This window comes from Lepidochelys kempii, chromosome 17, assembly GCF_965140285.1.
Source record: "Lepidochelys kempii isolate rLepKem1 chromosome 17, rLepKem1.hap1, whole genome shotgun sequence".
In the NCBI taxonomy this organism is placed as follows: Eukaryota; Metazoa; Chordata; order Testudines; family Cheloniidae; genus Lepidochelys; species Lepidochelys kempii.
The window spans coordinates 2240464-2260527 of record NC_136396.1 but is presented as its reverse complement, the minus strand read 5'-3'; the positions used below and the strand labels follow the sequence as shown (position 1 = coordinate 2260527).

Below are 20064 nucleotides of genomic sequence, written 5' to 3'. Positions count from 1 at the left end.
AAGATATTTAAATCTTGACACTAGACAACATAATTCTAACTCTGTTCTTTTCCATTTCTTGTACCGCACCCACCACCGTGCTGTCGGAGTGCCTGTAATATGCAATGGACCTACGGTATTTTTTTTACTGTTATAAGGTTGAACCCTAACATTTCCAACAACGTTTGCAGCAAATCAGGTTAGAAGACATCCGTAAATAACTGCTGCAAGAACCAAAAGCGACACTGACACAGAGGTTTCAGAAATCTAAATCCAATTAGATATTTTGATTTGACAGATTGAAATGTTTGAAAAATGTTATTTTACAGGCGGGCACGGTCACTAAGCACAGACACAGCTGAAGGGAAGCAAGAAGAGGTCTTTATATAGGTCACTTTCGCCTAAATCCCGCATCTGCACTGAGCAAAACGGTATTTACCCTAAAAACTCACCACTCCGGGAGGAGCAAGTCTGCAGGATGGAATAAAAGAGCTATTTAAACAAACAAACAAAGCACCTGACTGTACCGAGGAAAGACTCGTTGCCCCTCACGCCAGGAGGGGAGGGAGGGAGGGAGACGCCGACAAGGGCTGATTCGCGTTCACCACACGCTCCCCCACAGCCACGAAACCATCTAGCAGCGCAAAGGAAACCAGCGGCCACCTCCCGCCGGCTCGCAGCCCGGGGCCGCCCTCGGGGCCGCAGCCCCGTCTCCGGCGGAGGGGGCCGGCGGGGGCCGTGCGGAGGGGGCCGGCGGGGGCCGTGCGGAGGGAAAGGAGGAACCGCCATTCCCGCCCCCCGGGCCGGGCCGGGCCTGCCGCAGCACTGCAGTGGCGCGCGGGGGGGGGGCCGGGGACGCTGCTCCCGCTGGCGGGGGGGGCACCTGCCCCCCGCGCCGCGCCCCCCCGCCCCGCCGCGCCGCCCCCCCGCCGGCAGCGACGGCGCCAGGCGCCCCCGGCCCTTACCCTCCGTCGGCTCGGCAGGCGGCCCGGGCCGGGGCCGGGGCCGGGCTCGGCCGCTAAGATGGCAGGGGTCGGGGAGCCGAGGCCGCCTGGGCCCCGCCTGCTCGGGAGCCCCGGGCCGGGCCGCAGCGAGCGCGGGGCGGGGCCGGCCGTGCCCCCGGTGCGGAGCGGGTCGCCGGGCCGGGCTCGGTGCCGCCTCCCTCAGCGCCTCTCCCGGGCTCCGGCTGCGCCGCGTCCGCCGCTCCGCTCCGCGCCGCCCGCAGCCAGCGGCCCCCGCCCGCCTCTCGCGAGACTTCGCCGCCCCCCCGCCTCCCGGCCGCGGGAGGGGAGCGGCTCCGGGCGGGTGGGGTCCGGCGGGGGGAGAGGGGGCAGGGTGAGGAGAGGGGATGTGTGGGGAGGGGGGACTCGGGGGTCCCTTGGGGGCATGGGGGGGAGAGGGGATGTGTGGGGAGGGGGGACTCGGGGGTCCCTTGGGGGCATGGGGGGGAGAGGGGATGTGTGGGGAGGGGGGACTCAGGGGTCCCTTGGGGGCATGGGGGGGAGAGGGGATGTGTGGGGAGAGTGGGCAGGAGGGGTCCGGGGGGGAGAGGGGGCGGGGTGAGGAGAGGGGATGTGTGGGGAGGGGGGACTCGGGGGTCCCTTGGGGGCGCAGGGGGAGAGGGGGGGGTGTGGGGAGAGTGGGCAGGAGGAGTCCCGGGGGGGAGAGGGGGCAGGGTGAGGAGAGGGGGTGTGTGGGGAGGGGGGACTCAGGGGTCCCTTGGGGGCATGGGGGGGAGAGGGGATGTGTGGGGAGAGTGGGCAGGAGGGGTCCGGGGGGGAGAGGGGGCGGGGTGAGGAGAGGGGATGTGTGGGGAGGGGGGACTCGGGGGTCCCTTGGGGGTGTGGGGGGGAGAGGGGATGTGTGGGGAGAGTGGGCAGGAGGGGTCCCGGGGGGGAGAGGGGGCAGGGTGAGGAGAGGGGGGACTCGGGGGTCCCTTGGGGGTGCAGGGGGAGAGGGGGGATGTGGGCGGGGTCCCAAGGGGGGGAGGAGGCATGAGGGGAAAGTGGGTGGGGGGCCCCTGGAGGGATTGGGGGGGCAGGAGGGTAGAGTGGGTAGAGTCCCATGGGGGGCTCAGGGTGTGGGCACGGAGAAGAGGCGGGGTCCTATGGAGACAGGTGTAGATGTGACACTGACCTGCCTTTCTCTGGGTGCTGCCCAGGTGAAAGCAAAAAATCGTGAGCCCCAGCTCCCCTGGCCAAGTCTGGGCTATTGCAGAATAGCCACTGCCCTGGGTCTAGCTGAGAGGAGAGGGAGAGGCAGAGGCTAAGTGGCCTGAGCACATGAACTCCTGAGTTCTAATCCTGCCTCTAATTATTATGCCTTTGTGAACTTGAGTAGGTCACTGGATGTCTCGGCCTCAGTTTCCCCATCTGTAAAATGGGAGGGTAATACTTATCTCACATTGGTGCTCTGTGAGGATTAATTAAAAATCATATTGTAGAGACATGCATTTCTTTTCCTATAGACTAATACCAGAGGAATTTAAACATCTCACTTTTCCCCATGCATGCTGTTTAATTGCTCTGTTTCTCTCTCTCAGAATGAGCAATGGAAATCATTGAAGTCAGTTTCATTTGTGTTTATAGTCTATTTCCCTTTCAGAGTCATGGGGGAAGGTTTGAAAACCAATATTTACACTGACACTTCAGTGGCAAATTAATGGAAACAGTTCTATTGGACTTTGGGTTTGGAAACGTTTGTTTTTTACCAAATCTAAATCTTGAGTCATGTGAGATGACTGTGTCCCCTATAGTTTGTAAAGTGCTCAATACATATTAACCAATAGTATAAAGACAGTTTGAGGCGCCTTGGCTACAAAATAGGAATTTGTTGCAAACCAAACATTGTTGATAATGCTAAAAAAAAGGAAAACAAAACAAAACCACAATTTCCTGTGAGACTCCCTGTAAACTAACTTGTACTTGAAACCCCAGCAGGGGACACTGTCCAACAGGCACTGAGGATAACGCCTAATTACCTGCGTTTCCGAGGCCTTTCTTGATAGCCATCAGGTAACAGCAATAATCAGAAATATGCTGGCATGGTACACGTTGGTTCCCAAATTAAATATTTAGAGTGCTCAAGGAGGCAACATCTATATTTTTATCAGGTAGTATTTAACCCTGAGTAAAAACACGGGAGGGGGGGATAGGAATAGTGGGTATCTGGAGTTAATGGGCAAGATCTTCAGCTGGTGCAAATCAGCACAGCTCCAGAGTTACACTGACCTATACTATGTGAGAGTCTCACACCATAGTCTTTGATTCCCATCAGGAAAATCAGGGCATATATAGATGACTATCAAACCTTGGTTACTGTCATCACTGCATCATCCCCAGCATATGTTGTTAGAAGCGTTGGGATAGGCAAACTGAAGATTAATTTGATCAACCCAGCCTTGAAGCTGGCAGCCATTCCAGAAAGTTTGGATGTCACACATCTGCCAAAGATGTTTGTAGCACATCACCTGACACAAAAGCAAAGCCATCCACATCACAAGCAGCCAGATCTAAAGCACGGATTTTGTTTCTTATATTGCCCAGTCTCCTAAAACATTATGAGCATAGGAGGGTATGTTTTTGGAATGTTAAAAACAACTTAGAAATGATAAATGCTCTTATTGCAAGTGTTACAATAGTAATATTTAGCATTTGTGCAGAGCGTTATCTGTTCAAGGCACTGTATGGGTTTTAACTAACTAATTCTCACAACATCCCTAGGAGGTAGGTATTACTATGCACATTTCACCAATGAGGAAACTGAGACAGTACGGGGAAGTGATTTGCACATGGCCACACTGAGTCAGGATTAGAAATCAGGATCTCCTGACTTCCAGCCTGGTGCTTATTCCTGCAGACTGCATTGCCTTTAAAATTCATAACAAGGAGGGCCAAATTCTCATTTGGTGCAGCTGATAAGGATCTTCTGTGGCTGCTTTAACAGGTCATGGCATGTAATAAACCACAGCATAACCCGTGGACACAAAAGTCATTACAAACTGTGACTTTCTAGAAATAAATGTACACTTAGTCCCCTTTTGTTCAAGCCCTGTTAGGCTTCCTCTTGCTGCCTGTATTTGCTTGTGCTACCCTTTCAGATGGTCCTGTCAGGCATCCACGAGGTTACACTGGTTTAGTTTAATTTGGTAATTTACTGATGCAAGCTAATCTGAAAGAAAGAGTTAAACCAGTTTCAGAGTAGCAGCCGTGTTAGTCTGTATTCGCAAAAAGAAAAGGAGTACTTGTGGCACCTTAGAGACTAACCAATTTATTTGAGCATAAGCTTTGTGTGTATAAAAAGATCTTCTATACTTTCCACAGTATGCATCCGATGAAGTGAGCTGTAGCTCATGAAAGTTTATGCTCAAATAAATTGGTTAGTCTCTAAGGTGCCCCAAGTCCTCCTTTTCTTTAAACCAGTTTGTTTGCCTACATTAACGACTTGTGCTAGTTTAACTAGATCAATTTAAAATCAATTTAGTTACACTAGTGTAACTTTTCTAGTATAGTCAAGGCCATTAAGAACACACATCAGCACTGCACAATTGTTTAGGACAGGAATACCGTGTTCCAGGGAAAGGGTAGCGGGAATTTATTCAAGACACCTTATAATGACCTGAAGTGGAAATTTGGCCAGGACATTGGTGTTAACACCCCTACTTCTGTAGCAGTACCACAGGTTATTTACAAAAAGAACAGGAGGACTTGTGGCACCTTAGAGACTAACCAACTTATCTGAGCATAAGCTTTCGTGAGCTACAGCTCACTTCATCGGATGCTTATGCTCAAATAAACTGGTTAGTCTCTAAGGTGCCACAAGTCCTCCTGTTCTTTTTGTGAATACAGACTAACACGGCTGCTACTCTGAAACCTACCATAGGTTATTTAGTGACTTCAGACTACAGTGAGGATTTGGTTTTATGTCTCTCAACAAAGACAGCCCCTCCAGCAGTACATCCCCCCCTAGTGTACCACAGAGGGGCACTGATTCAGAACTGACTCGGGAGAAAAGGGCCTACATTCCATAGTAATGGGTGTTCTGTAAATACTTTCCGTAGAGGTAAAATTAAGATTAGATCGAGTGCTGGCTGCTAGGGGCACAGCATCTCAGACTGCTCAATGTAGCTCTTCCTGGGAGGCCTCCCATCCAGGTACTAGCTCAGTCTGGCCCTTTGTAACAAATTAGAGAAATACCAACCCTAAAATAAATCCAAAAGCATGAATCAAAGAAACTTGGCTATTATAAATTGCTGTTATGACCTGCCACTTTCACTGATTTTTTTAGGGAAATGATCAGCATAAAAAACAGCACACAGAGCAAAGGGTATAAACAATTAGCCAATAAGTGCTGCTTCAAATCCTGTCGGGGACTGACATTTTAAACTTTATTCTCTCATTTACTGTATATTGATTAAAAACTAACTTTCACCCCTTGTTCATTATCTGTTAATAACAGCGATGCTGGAGGTGGGTACTTTTGTTTGCTTAGCCAGGACCAACTGTGAAATGCAAGAGAATCAGGAATTGTTTGGCTTTTACTAGCCCATGAAACCTGCCATCGTTCTCCACAGTTCAGCTGAGGCTCTAATTACGGGTTACAAGGTTATACAGGAAAAACGTGTTCTGGTCAAAGTGAACTGGCTTGTCATCTCTTTTGTATAAACAAGAGCAAAATACGGGAGTATAACTGCCATGCCACATGTTTATCAGCTGGAATAAAGGCATCATGTCAGACCGTATCCCTGTGTCAATCAGGTATGTGGTAATTCCAAGAAATGAAGTGACACTTGACCCATTACACATATACTTCCTGCATTAGCCACACCCGTAATAACACTTTACCTTTCCCTTGTGCCTTTCGTCCCATGAGTTTGTTTCACACACAATAATTACAAAAATTAGTTAAGCCTCATGACTGCTCTGTGAGACAGGAAGGTATTATTATCCATGTCACAAGGAGGGAAACTGAGGCACGGAGAGGGAAAATGGCTTACACAGGGTCACACAGTAAGTCAGTGTCTGAGGGATGAGTTGAATCCAGGCTTCCTGTCTTCCTGTTCCCTGTTGTAACCACTAGGTTTACTGAACATTACTAAACAAAACTGGGAAAGAGGTGGACAGTATGATTCAACACCTTTCCCTTCCAGAGTGACTGCTCTGTTCTTGTGCAATTGTGAATCAGCCAATGTGCCATTGTAGCCTGTGGCAGCCGGATCAATCAGGATCTCAGCAGAAAAGTGTGTTGCTCTGCGAGAGCTCTTCACAGGTTTGTTTTTGGAAATATTTTCAAAATTTGCCAAACTAAATGTTGGTTCTTGCCAATTTTGTATTTTTCCCGTATGACACACACACTGTTTTAGGGGCTGCTCCTTGTGTCAGTACTCTGCGTGCTCACTAGGAGTGCGTACCAATGCACAGGACAGTGCACCGTGGGTCGGCATCCCCGTGTGCAACCTGCCACTATCCAGCACACTGTCTCTGTTCCAGTCTCCAGTCTCTGTTACCTTAAGCAGTGCAGTTCACAATTGTGACCAGAGCAGTCAGTGCCAGGCATTGTGGGACAGCTGATAGAGGACAGTTAGGGTCAACACAAGTAATGCAGTATCTACACTCGCACTCTATCTACAACAGTCCATCGACCGTGGCTCAACACTGCTCAGGGAGGTGGTGTTACTCACTGTAACGGGGTGCTTACATCCATAGGAGACAAATTTAAGTGTAGACACATGCACAATGAAGTTGATGCAAGGCAGCTTCTGTCGACCTAACTTTGTAGTGTAGACCAGGCCTCGGTGATACTTGAGCATTGTCTCCAACTCTCTCTATGGGAGAAAGACATTGGCTTGTAGTTTCTCAGAGATGTCTCTGCCCATATAGATTACGATATATGTGCTGATTGGATTTCTCCCTGAGATGATTCTTAGGTCCTCATCTTGCAAGCTGACCCATGCAGGTGGACTCCTGCCCCTGTGTGGAGACTTGCATGGGTCTGCTGTGAATCAGAATGCATGATCAGGGCCTTTTTTGAGCACTCTGTGGTTCAAAGACTGTAATCAGGAAAAACATAACATAAAAAACAGCAAACAATGTATTCCTGATTTTCTCTCTCACTTTATCCAACTTGGTCTTCATGTCAGCCCCTGGTAAACCTCTCTATAGCATGACTTTCTCCACCTCACCCTCCATAGTGATCAGTCTATTTCATTGTATTTATTCTTCTACATGGAACCTATGATAATAGCTGAGTAAAGTCCAGTAAAACATTCACCATTTTTAGATCCATTCAATGCTGATTCAATGAACCATCATGTCTATACACAGAGTATGGAAGTGTGTTACTTTACAGACACAGTTGCTCCTCTAGAGGTGAGTTCTGTGTCCATGGCCCCTTGACTGACAGTAATCCCCTGCTCAGGGCTGTTCGGCCTCCCCGCCCCGCACTCTCACTGTATGTAAACTGTTTTGCTGGGATCGCCATAAATGTCCTAGCTGGCAGTTGTATGCTGGGATGCACCACTCATACCATATCACGGCCCTTCACAATGTGTTATGACAGATACAGACCAACAGTATATGTCACCCTGAGATAAATTAGACCAGATGTTAGAGGTAGCCGAGTGGCTGATAAACATAGTCACAGCTCAGGGTATACCTGAATCTTTAAAAACAAAAGAAAACACTTTGGACTGAGAACAAGCATGGTTAGAGGCCATCCAAATCTGTGTCCATTCAAACCTGTGGTCAGTGCTGAAGAGGCACTCGCTCAGCTGAGATGGACAGGGAAGGAACATTGCTGGAGAGGACTTTACCCTGCAGCATGGCTGAGAAAAGATGAAGCAGATGGTAAGAAGCAGCACAGAAGAAGCCTTTGCCCTACATCTGGGCACCAAGCAGATGAGATGGGTGGACAGGAGCTGTTCTCAAGAGGCCTTTGGCTGAGAAGGGCCAAAGGTGTCTAATACAATGATCCTGGGAGGATATGTTACTTGCTATAGTTATCCAGTTGCCATGACGTTTTCTTTCCCTTATAAGACAAGTCAGTAAGATAGCTTATGTTAGCTGAGAACTAGCAAGAACAGTTGCCAGGGTGGCACTCTGAAAGGAAGTGAGCATTAGGAGGAATACATGGACACAGAAACTCTTCCTTGGAAGTTGAACAGAACATCATTGCAATGAAGCTAAAACAGCCACTTGCAGTAACATCTCAGGGCGCTTCTGTAACTCCCCTCTCTTTTCTGTACAGAACTCTTCCCAGCCCTACTTTACCTGAACGCCCGTGGACTGGTACTTTAGGTAATAAAGAGGAAAAGTCTCCTTGTACCCTCACTAACCCCTGCATCTCTGTTTTCAATCCAGGTCAGCTGTTCTGCCCCCACTTTCACTCCCCGAGTGGTGCTGCTGGTCTGTCAGACTGGAGCTACAATGAACATGTCCCCCCAACAACCCAATCTGGAGCTCCCATTTTAATTTTCCTTTTGAAGAAAACATGCAATGTCACGTGGTTTGAAACATGCCTCCAGGAGATGGATCTCACTACGCTCTAGATAAACAAGCACCGGTATTGAAAATATGGCCCTTACTCCTCCACAGTCCTGCACAACAAATCTGTGACACATTGCACTCTGCTCTTAAACGAGACTCCAGATCAGGAGTTAGACTGCATACTGATCAACAAACCTGTTGCTACCAACCCTGGCTACTGCAGCATGACTCACCCATCAGTGCCTGTCAGTGCTTGCTGTGACCTTGCTGAAGGCTCCACCACCCACTGATCTGAGATGGGCTGTAGTGGAATGAAGAGACCCCAGACAGAAGTGAAGGACCTGGGGAGCTGAGACTGTGGGAATGCACGTCACTAATATCCCACTGAATGTAGCAACTCTGTGTGTCTTCACAAGATACTGCCCTGAAAAGGACAGTGTCCCAGATGTTCTCAGGATCTCTTAGTAGTAAACTTCCCTCCCCTTGCCTCCTATCTATTTGAAAGCATTTGTGATTACTGAAGCAGTAATATGAGAGGCTAGAGGAGAGGGGACCCAAGCAGGGCAGGACAAGCCATAGAGGTTTGAGACCCCTTATTGTATAGGTGCTAGGAAAGGGTGTTGGTTCCTTCAAGGTAGCCCTCACTGGCTGAGCAAATCTTTGCCACCAATGTTTTTCCTGTTTGGGCAGGGGAGGTTTCTGGGACAGCAGCTGAAGGGGGTAGGGGAGCATAACTAAGGACAAACTATGACGAAAGGAGGGGGAATGAGCTTGTGGCAGAGTATCTGTGCATCTCAGATCAATAGGGTGGTCATGAGCCATCAGGTGAGAGGCAATAACCGCTATAATCACATGGCGCTCTCTTCAGCTATTGCCATTGGGTCAAACATGCAGTTTACACACAGGGGCTCACACACCTTCCCAGAGGCTCCTGTGGCTCACCAGACAGCAGTGACGTCCTCAGACTAAAGGGAGCTAGCTTTGGCATTCCATCCCCAGTGCCCTAAACTGCCCAGCGGGGCCCATAATACGGCTCCTTTGCTATGTGCACAAAAGGGACGCCTAGACTCTAAAAGCAAAAGGCTGTCTTTCTCCCACAGGGACCAACTGCCCCATTGAAAGGGAAGCACACACGGGTCACAAGTGGCAACCAATGGCCCCTGAACTGAGCAGTGCTTTTCAGAGGGGCTGGAACAGTTTGCATAGTGGGGGTGCTGAGAGCCATTGAACCAGACTGTAAACCCTGTGTATAATGGAAACCACTTCAAGCCACAGGGTGCAACAGCACCCCCAGGTCCAGCACCAATGCTGCTCTTCACAGATGTGCATGTGTGTTCCCGTTTTCATCTAAATGGTGTCTATCTGTGCAGTGCTCCCCATGCCAGATTTGCAGTTTCATCCATAGGCAGCAACAGTCTGTTCCCTAGTAGCCTCCCAATTGCAGCTCTCCTTCAAAGATGCTCACTTCCCATTGGCTCTGGATGGCCTACCAATAACAGTCCTGGTGCCTGTCTCCCTGTCTCCAGGAGAACAGGAAGCTTGAGCAAGGGGCATATGAATGCCTCAGCATGCAACCAAAACATTCAAACTGCAGCAGCCTCTTATGGAGCGTTCACTTGGGAAGGTACTTGTGTCTGGGGCATGGCAAGAAGAGCGAGCCCATGGCTGCACGGCTACTTCGGGAGCACCCAGGGACATCAGCTGGGGAAGTGCAATATAGTCTCACTGTAGATAAAAAAGCCAAGAACCGTTGTAGATCTGACTGAGTCCTGGTCACTTTTCTACCCTCTGGGGTGAAGCACAGCATGCACTGCTGAGATCTACTCTTCTTTTTCTGATTGTACCTTTCCCCTTAGGCATCGGGTATTATTCTTTTCACCCCTCCTACATTTCTTCTGGAGGTTGGGAGCATTGCCTTCCACAGTGGAGATGTAATGCCTTTTCCAGGCAGGGGTCAGGGCTGGGAGCTCAGGTCAGAGGTTTAAAGAGCTGGGAAGTGCTCAAGCGATTGGTAATGGGGGTGATATGCAGCCTTTCACCTCTATGTCGTTGGCTCCAATACCAGAAGATGTGCAGTGACCAAAAGCTGTCAGGTGTTCAGTGGGCCCTGTGTGAAATGAATTGGTGATCTCAGTCCAGTTCCTACAAGCCGGGTGTCTATGTATATACAAAACACACCATAAACACTGACAAAATGTACTAGTCCACTTGTTGGCATTCTTGGCAGACAAACCAAGAACTGCATAGTCTATGGAGACTGAACTTCCCTCACCTCAAGAGGTAATCCCTCCAAGACAGGGTTGAGGTACACTGGCATGATGTGGTGGTGGGGAGGAGGTGGAAGGCTCACCCTGTGGGCTGCCCACCTTTAACTGCACTGGGGATCTGCTGATTCACTCATTTAAGTTGACTTAGCACATGAAGTGTACTTACATGACTTACATCCTGATCTCAGTGCCTTAGGAGGGTTTTCTTTCATACTGCTAAACAATGCATGGGGGTTCCAACGCCCTCCTGTCCCAAGCTGGTGCCCCAGTGCTGCTATCCAGTGCTAGCTGAAAATAGGCAGACATCTTTCCTGTCTGTCTAAATATCCTGAGTCACAGATTACCAGTTGGAGTTTGTGAGGCAGTTTTTTATTTCTTCCTTTACAACTGCACTCTCTAGAGGTGACACAGGAGAATGGCAAGAAGAGGATATTATGTGTACTTGTCTGAGTCTGCATAATTGATGGGAGACTTATTGTTATTATTACTGTCTGTGGGGCAAGCTGCATGTACTTCGTTACTGTATGTGCTGGTGTCTTTCCATGCAGACAATTGTCCATATTGGGAGATTCCTTCTGAAAAATGAGCTCCATTGTATTGTCTAGTAAAATGCCTGCAGTGTGGGAGTGGAAATCTGATGTCTTACATAACTGTTGAAGACAAGTGATAACCTGATTTCAGTAGTGCTTTAATAGTGGGACTCAGATAACAGGTGCAATGATGGGTGAAGCATAAGGACCTAGAGATAGATAGATAGATAGATAGATAGATAGATAGATAGATAGATAGATAGATAGATAGATAGATTAGATTAGTGCTTATAATGTTCTATCTCTGTCAAGCCCTGCTATGAGGAAATGCTGATGCTTTGCATGAACTGACAGGTAACCTGTTCTCTCCATTTTGTCAGACATTCTCACTACATAATGTTTATTATCCTCTGTATGTGAAATCCCAACACAAGGTTGCTGAAGTGTGGGGTGGAAAGAATGCAACAAAGAATGCTTGACTATTCAGTCTTAGTCAAGTACTTTCATCATACAATGCTTAGTAGTCGTTCTGCCCACAGCTCCCCATGGAAAGGAAGGGCCACTGAATGCCATGTTGCATTGGATCCAAAGACTTCTGGTCCTGACATAATGTTACTGGTAATATCTCAGTGTCTCAAGTGCGTTCACTGTCCCTGGCAGACCCACCCCAGTTCTGTTCCATTCTGTTACAAAAAATGATATATTACAACAAAAATATTATCCTAGCCATCACATTGTCTGGTTGGCATCAAAACAACCAACCAACAAAGTGTTCCTACCAATCTGATCTGACAGTCCTGAACAAGATACGCTCCAATGGCTGATCGATTTCACTAGCATGAAGGCCATGCCGTATGCAACCTCTGCAGCAAGCCCAAACACCCAACAAAATACAGCAACACTCAAATAAAGAAAATCCCAGATAAGGGAATGAATCTGCCTCTAACAGGTTGGCAGTATTTGCCTGAAACAGTCTATCCTGTTATCAGGAGCTGCTCCTACTAGAAGCGGGTAGGTACATGGGTCCTGGAGACTCCCTGAGGCAGGTGACTTGACCCAGCCAGAGAGAAAGGAGATGGGAGTGGCTGTCTTAGAAACAAGATCTCTAGGACATGGGCTGAGCGTTCCTGAGGGAGGATCCCTCTGACCAACCACGTCGGGGGAGGGATAGCTCAGTGGTTTGAGCTTTGGCCTGCTAAACCCAGGGTTGTGAGTTCAATCCTTGAGGGGGCCATTTAGGGATATGGGGCAAAAATTGGGGATTGGTCCTGCTTCGAGCAGGGGCTTGGACTAGATGACCTCCTGAGGTCCCTTCCAACCCTGATATTCTATGATTCCATGTGCAGAAAGTTTGAGCTGAACTTTGTTACCTTATTATTTATATCTGTGTTTATTCAAACAAACCTCCAGGCCGGGGGGTGGAGGGGTGGTCTGGGCTCTACAGGGCATGTGGACTGTATTTGAGAGCAGGACAGGAACAACACCTGCTCACATTGTTACCTGAGCTGTCCCTGGCTACCAAGAGGGGTGATTCAATAGGACACACACCCAGTAAAACTGAGCAGATAAAACCTTCCCAAGCCCCAAACTAAGTGATACCTCAAAGATACTGGAACAAATTATTAAACAATGAGCTTGTAAGCACCTAGAGGATAACAGGTTTATAAGGAATAGCCACAAATCAGACATCAGGAATGGTAACATAAAAAAGCCAGTAGGAAAACACTTCAATCTCCCTAGACAATAACAGATTTAAAAGTAGCCACCCTTCAACAAAAAAAAACTTCAAAAACAGACTTCAAAGAGAAACTGCTGAGCTACAATTCATTTGCAAACTTAACACAATCAATTTGGGCTTGAATCGGGACTGGGAGTGGCTGGCTCACTACAAAAGCAATTTTCCCTCTCTTGGTATTGACACCTCCTCATCAATTATAGGGAGTGGACCACATCCACTAAATTGGCCTTGTCAACATTGGTTCTCCACTTGTAAAGTAATTCCCTTCTCTTCATGTGCCAATATATATTTGTGCCTGTACCTGTAATTTTCATTCCATGCATCTGAAGAAGTGAGTTTTTTACCCATGAAAGCTTATGCCCAAATAAATCCGTTAGTCTTTTAGGTGCCACCGGACTCCTTTTTGTTTTTATGATATTCGGAAAATACTTTCTAACTCTCAAGGTAGTGAAACTCTGGAACAGGCTCCCAAGGGAAGTCATGGAATCCCCACCACGGGAGGTTTTTAAGAACAGGTTGGACAAACTCCTGTCAGGGCTGGTCTAAGCTTACTTGGCCCTGCCTCAGCACATGGGCTGGAATAGCTAACTTCCCGAGGTCCCTTTCAGCCTGACATTCTGATTGTAGTGTTCAGGAGGCAGGTGCTGCTAATGGAATGAGCACCTGCCATGGGATTAGGGCTTTGCTGAGGACCAGCTTCTATCCACACCAGGTTTTTTCCGGAAATTTGCTTTCTACCCAAAGGGCCCCTCGAGCCCCAGCCCCAACCTAGTGCCTAATGCCCACTGACATCACCCCCAAAGCTGTGTTGCTTAGATGGGCCATGTCCACACCATGTCTGGACAGCTGACAGGGTCCTGTTACTCACAACCCGCCCAGGCAATGTACAAGTGGTGCTGTGCTGGCATTTCTGATTCACAACACTGTGGAAATGCAGCTTGTGAGGAGCATGGGGTAGGGGCAACAGCAAGCTTTCCCAGGAAAGTCCACAGGGCAGGAGCAATCAGGTCAGGACAACAGGAGTCTGACCCACAACCAGAGCTGGAATGACTCCCCTTTGGGGCCTACTTCCTCATGGGGCTTTTAGTCTGAGCCCTGAAGCTTACTTCACAGGAGGACAGGAGTGGACCAACAGCTCCACGTTGCTCTAGAAGGTTGAGTCCCACTTTGAAGGAAAAGTCTCAGCCTCGTGGGTTTATCCAGCTGTCCCCAGCCTCCCAACAGGCCCTGTGGGTCCCATCTCACTTTAGATTCAGAAATAGGGTAGTAAGGGTTGGCAAGCAAACCCCCCACTGCAGTGGTAAATAGGCCCAGGGCTAGAGGTGTTCCATGATCCCTAACAGCCTCTGCAGGCTCCCCAGCTGCCGGGCTAGAGAAAATAAGATGCTCCTGGCCTGAGCAGCTGCAGCGAGAGGGGAAGAGTTTTCCATGCTCCTGCTCAACCTCTGGGGTCTTCATTCTGTCCCCCAGAAATCCTAGTGGAGTGGGGAAGGGGACAGTCACCTAAACAGCCTTGTAGGTGCAAGGCCCCTAGTCATCTTGAAGCTGCAGGGAGGGGGCTACCTAACCCCATACAAAGTGGAGTGGCTATAGGGTCCCCTGCAAACAGCAAAGGTGAGATGGGGCCCTCCTGGGCTTGTTGGAGGGGCAGCTGTTTGCGGTGACCCACACTCTCTCCCTCACTCTTCCTCCCCTCCCATCTGACTCACTCCCCTCTCACTCACTCACACACTGATGCAGGGGATTCCTTTGCTCCCCGTTCAGCCAGCTCATCTCCCCTATCCTCCTGGCTTCCGGTTCTGTTCAACTCAGTCCCACTTGCTTCTCCCCTCCCGCCAACTCCCACTCGGATTGCTCACAGTCCACACTTGTTGCACAGCCCCACCAGGCTTCCTCCTCCGGAGAGATCCAGTGTTCAGTCCAGCCGCCCCTCTGCCCAGCGCACTCCCTGCTGGATCTCCCAGACACCAGAGCTCAGTCAGACCAGCATAAGGCTATGTGCAAGGCCCCCCTCCCCAATCCTGCAGAGATCTCCATGTAACACCCTTCTCTCGGCATGCACTCACCCACCCCGAACACCAGCTGGCCTGAGGCAAACTAAGCTGTGTAAATCCCTGTCCGATGCCTTGCCCACTTGTAAGTGGGCCTGTGCCCCATAGGCTGGCAAGTCAGGTGTGTGCTGGGGCCAGTGGATCCGCAGCACCCTCTGCAGTCCCAGAAGCAGCGCAGGCCAAAGGAGAGTAGGAGCCCGGGCCAGCTTCTGTCATTCCCAAGCAGTGTGGTGCTCATTCCTGAAATGTGTGTGGAGAGCCTGCAGCCCCAGGAAGGGAAGACAAGCCCAGGTACAAGGTCACAATGCAGCCTTGTTTACAACTACACCACCGTGTGGCACATGGTGGGTGCAGAGCCTGTCAGCAGCCTGCAGTTTACAGTACAGAGATGGGATCAAAATAGCACCATGACTTTACAGCACAGCTAAGAATAGCTCGCAGGTCAGCCTCCTTCTTAAAGGTAGCCGTGACATCAGCTGGAGCGCGCGCGTTGGCACGGTCAGAGGAGACGGGTAAACCCGGGGGAAAGGTCTGCATGTTAACCAGCTAAGCAGGATTTAGGAACTAGAAATGCTGAACTGTGGCAGAGAGAGACAAAGAGTGCAGCAGGAGATAGGGACACAGAAGGGCAGACCAAGCCCCTCCAGGTTTGTGTCACTAACTACGATGGAGTGTTTTCACTGCAAGCCTTTTCCTCTTGGGATTTTATTTCTGTGATGCTTTGACAGGGCACTTTACAGGCTCCCCTCTCTAGAGCAGCAGCAGTGCACGTGGGTGGGGCAGCATGCAGGCCATCAGTTCTGTGACCCCACCCATTGGTCTGGTGTGGGGCTCTGGGCGACAACACAGAGGGCACGATACAGAGCCAATCACAGAGTGGGGGTCACAGTCAGAAGGAGAAGCAGCCATTTTTCAAAAGTGTCCTATTTCCTGGCTATTTTATGTATTTCTGTCAGCAAACTAGCCAATCCAACTGGGCTCCTTCGGGAGGGTTCACTTGCCAAGCACTGCGTGGTCACCTGAGGCTGCTTTTCACTAAGCGCCATAACTGGGGCAAGTGTGTTCGTTACTTTCACTTGAACAGTTTGTGAAAGGCCCTTGCAGGACCTGCAAAGAGCCATCCGCAGCTACAGCCAATACAAACTGGCTCCTATACCATGGAGAGGGAGGTGACCCCAGCTGAGCACAGCTGCCTTGACAAGCAGCAAGGGAATTCCAGCCAAGAGCAGCCCCCTAGAGCTTCTACTAGCTTGGACAAGAGGGAGGCAGCTTCTAGCTGAGACCGGCCCTGTGCAGACAGTAGCAGCCTAGCCAGGGAGATGACTGCAGACAAGAGCAGTTCAAGGGAGCTCTTACCAGCTTGGTCCAGGAGAGAATTCCTGACTGGGTCACCCTGGGGAGCTGCTGACTCTAGGCCATCAGGGTCCTGGTTTGGGTTTTGGCTGCAGCGATATGCAAGGACCAGCACTCACCCAAAACAAGTCTGGATCCTGGATGTAAATGATTCTGCTAATGAGTTAATTAAGTCCAGGCTGAGGGCCTGAAATAAATGGGTTCAACTCCCATGGAAGCTGATGCTCTCTTATGACCTACTGTGCTGCTGATCAGTTCAAACTGGTTTTGAACTGCTGTCCCAGGACCATTACTATGGCAATAATTCTTGTGAATTATTGGCTCTTCTGGATCCCAGCTGAAGGTAGGTTTGTACCAGTGGAAGTCAGGTCTCAGCAGGCTTTCTTACCCATTGTCTGAAAGGAAACAGAAAAGGCTCAGGCTGGTGTGTGAGACCAGCTCCATGAAAACAATGTGGTTTCCCAGTAGAGCGTCACAAGACCCTGGGAATGCCTGGTCTGCCCTGCACAATAAACCAGTATCAGATGCAGTGGTGGAACCATTTCAGGGGCCTCTCCTCTGCTAACAAGCTAGAAACAGCAGAAAAACACATTATATAACTGGCCTTGGCTGTAAATTGCAGCACACTAGACTGTCTCCTGCATTCTCTGCAGGGCTGCTGGCATTAAAGAAATCCCCTTGCTTTGGAGCCTAGGAGGGTGAAAGGACTTATCTGTGCATAGGGGACTGCATTGCCAGCCTGCATGAGCTGGCAGGAGGGGCCCACGTCCTCCAGGGTAGAACAAATATCCCAAATTTAGGTCAAGTAGGGAGGAAATGACTTTTTGCCCCACAGTGTCAGGCTGCAGCTTTGAAATGCACCATGCTTATATGGAGGGTTGATTGCCTGTATGACCACCCAGCAGTGTGGAACCCCTGCTAGAGTACATGACTGTGGGATCTATGCATACAGTTTGTGCGCAGGACATTCTATGTGTACATACAAATTTACAAGACATCGCAATGCCCAGGGAGCAGTTGGTTGCCCCCCTTATTCAGCATGGATTCACCAAGGGCAAGTCATGCCAGACTAATCTAATTGCCTTCTATAATGAGATAACTGGCTCTGTGGATGAAGGAAAAACAGTGGACATGTTGTTCCTTGACTTTAGCAAAGCTTTTGACATGGTCTCCCACAGTATTCTTGCGAGCAAGTTAAAGAAGTATGGGCTGGATGAATGGACGATAAGGTGGATAGAAAGTTGGCTAGATTGTCGGGCTCAACAGGTAGTGATCAATGGCTCCATGTCTAGTTGGCAGCCAGTATCAAGTGGAGTGCCCCAAGGGTTGGTCCTGGGGCCGGTTTTGTTCAATATCTTCATTAATGATCTGGAGGATGGTGTGGACTGCACCCTCAGGAAGTTTGCAGATGACACTAAACTGGAGGAGAGGTAGATACGCTGGAGGGTAGGGATAGGATACAGAGGGCCCTAGACAAATTAGAGGATTGGGCCAAAAGAAATCTGATGAGGTTCAACAAGGACAAGTGCAGAGTCCTGTACTTAGGACAGAAGAATCCCATGCACCGCTACAGACTTGGGACCGAATGGCTCGGCAGCAGTTCTGCAGAAAAGGACCTAGGGGTTACAGTGGACGAGAAGGTGGATATGAGTCAACAGTGTGCCCTTGCTGCCAAGAAGGCCAATGGCATTTTGGGATGTATAAGTAGGGGCATTGCCAGCAGATCGAGAGACGTGACCGTTCCCCTCTATTAGACATTGGTGAGGCCTCATCTGGAGTACTGTGTCCAGTTTTGGGCCCCACACTACAAGAAGGATGTGGAAAAATTGGAAAATGTCCAGCGGAGGGCAACAAAAATGATTAGGGGACTGGAACACATGACTTATGAGGAGAGGCTGAGGGAACTGGGATTGTTTAGTCTGCAAAAGAGAAGAATGAGGGGGGATCTGATAGCTGCTTTCAACTACCTGAAAGGGGGTTCCAAAGGGAATGGCTCTAGACTGTTCTCAGTGGTAGCAGATGACAAAACGAGGAGTAATGGTCTCAAGTTGCAGTGGGGGAGGTCGAGGCTGGATATTAGGAAAAACTTTTTCACTCGGAGGGTGGTGAAGCACTGGAATGCGTTACCTAGGGAGGTGGTGGAATCTCCTTCCTTAGAGGTTTTTAAGGCCCGGCTTGACAAAGCCCTGACTGGGATGATTTAGTTGGGGTTGGTCCTGCTTTGAGTAGGGGGTGGGACTAGATGACCTCCTGAGGTCCCTTCCAACCCTGATATTCTATGATTCTATGATTGGGAGAAAAGATGCTTCCTGGGCCTGGTGTACCCTGATGCAAGCGAAACCAGCGTAAACAGGCTGAACCTGATGTCAGAGCGTCTGTGCACAATGTTGCACTGCTTGGACTCTTCCACAGCATGTGCCCACGGCTCCAGCAGCTTTAACATCCATGGTTTGTGCTCCCCGAGGCTCAGGGTATCTTCCTTAAACCAAACAGCCCTAATAAAAGGAGGGCACGGGGAGGAAGCTTGCAGCCATGCCAACACTTAGTTTAATAACAAAAGCCACTTCTCAATGATACTATGCTACTCACCGTGTGTGTGGCAGGACTTGACAGCTTCTTGACCATCAGTTCCCCACTCCCTCCGTAGCTTCCACCCAGTCTCTGCAGATCTTCCACCTCCCACCAGCTCCATAGACTCATAGAACTGGAAGGGACCTTGAGAGGTCTTCTAGTCCAGTCCCCTGCACTCAAGGCAGGACGAAGTATTATCTATTCTAGACCATCCCTGACAGGTGTTTGTCTAACCTGCTCTTAAAACTCTCCAATGACGGAGATTCCACAACCTCCCTCGGCAATTTATTCCAATTTAACCACCCTGGCAGTTTTGAAGTTTTTCCTAATGTCCAACCTAAACCTCCCTTGCTGCAATTTAAGCCCATTGCTTCTTGTCCTAACCTCATAGGTTAATGAGAACAATTTTTCTCCCTCCTGCTTGTAACAACCTTTTATGTACTTGAAAACTGTTCTCATGTCCCCTGTCAGTTTTCTCTTCTCCAGAATCAACAAACCCAATTTTTTCAATCTTCCCTTATTTGTCATGTTTTCTAGACCTTTAATCATTTTTGTTGCTTTTCTCTGGACTTTCTTCAAACACTATCAATGCAGGTGCTAATATCAATGCATGCACGTGTCCTGGTTGTGCGGTGACACTCAGCTCTTCTCTTTACAGGAGGAAAGGCTGAGGCACAGGGAGGACGTGACTTACCCAAGGTCACCCAGCAGCTCAGGGCCAGAACTGGGAAAAGAACCCAGGTGTTTGGGCTCCAAGAGCTGTCCACTGGCCAACACCACCTCCTCATCTTTTATGCTGGGCTCTATGGTCTGGGTTGGTGTGACATAGGAATGTCTCTGGGGACACAGTCATTCACTGTGTGTAGTGCTCTCTTCCAGATACAAACTGGAACAGGGGCTTACATCAGGATGGCTTTAGGGACACCGCACAAGAGGTCACATGGTGTACCAAGCTCACAGGGCCCTCAGGGGGATCCACTTTGCCAGGGTGAGCCCCATGTCTCACCCTCTTTCCCGGGGGCACTAGACGCTCCATGGGAGTGTGTGTTTCCTCCATGCTGGTTGCACGGGGCACAGGCTGTTGCCTGGAGT

General features: G+C 49.5%; 1 protein-coding gene across 5 annotated transcripts in view; it reads right to left on the bottom strand.

Annotated features, from left to right (window-relative positions):
- Positions 1 to 20064, bottom strand: part of TAOK1 (TAO kinase 1) — a 144991-nt gene that overhangs the window by 104284 nt on the left and 20643 nt on the right. For 2 of the 5 annotated variants that reach the window (XM_073315974.2, XM_073315982.2), the window contains exon 1: positions 945 to 1232. The exons of 2 other annotated variants lie outside the window; for them this stretch is intronic. The gene's annotated coding sequence lies outside the window, so the exon portion shown is untranslated. Of the gene's footprint in view, positions 1 to 506; positions 750 to 944; positions 1233 to 20064 lie in introns of those variants that run through there. One more of the 5 variants, XM_073315977.2, reaches the window with a different exon arrangement.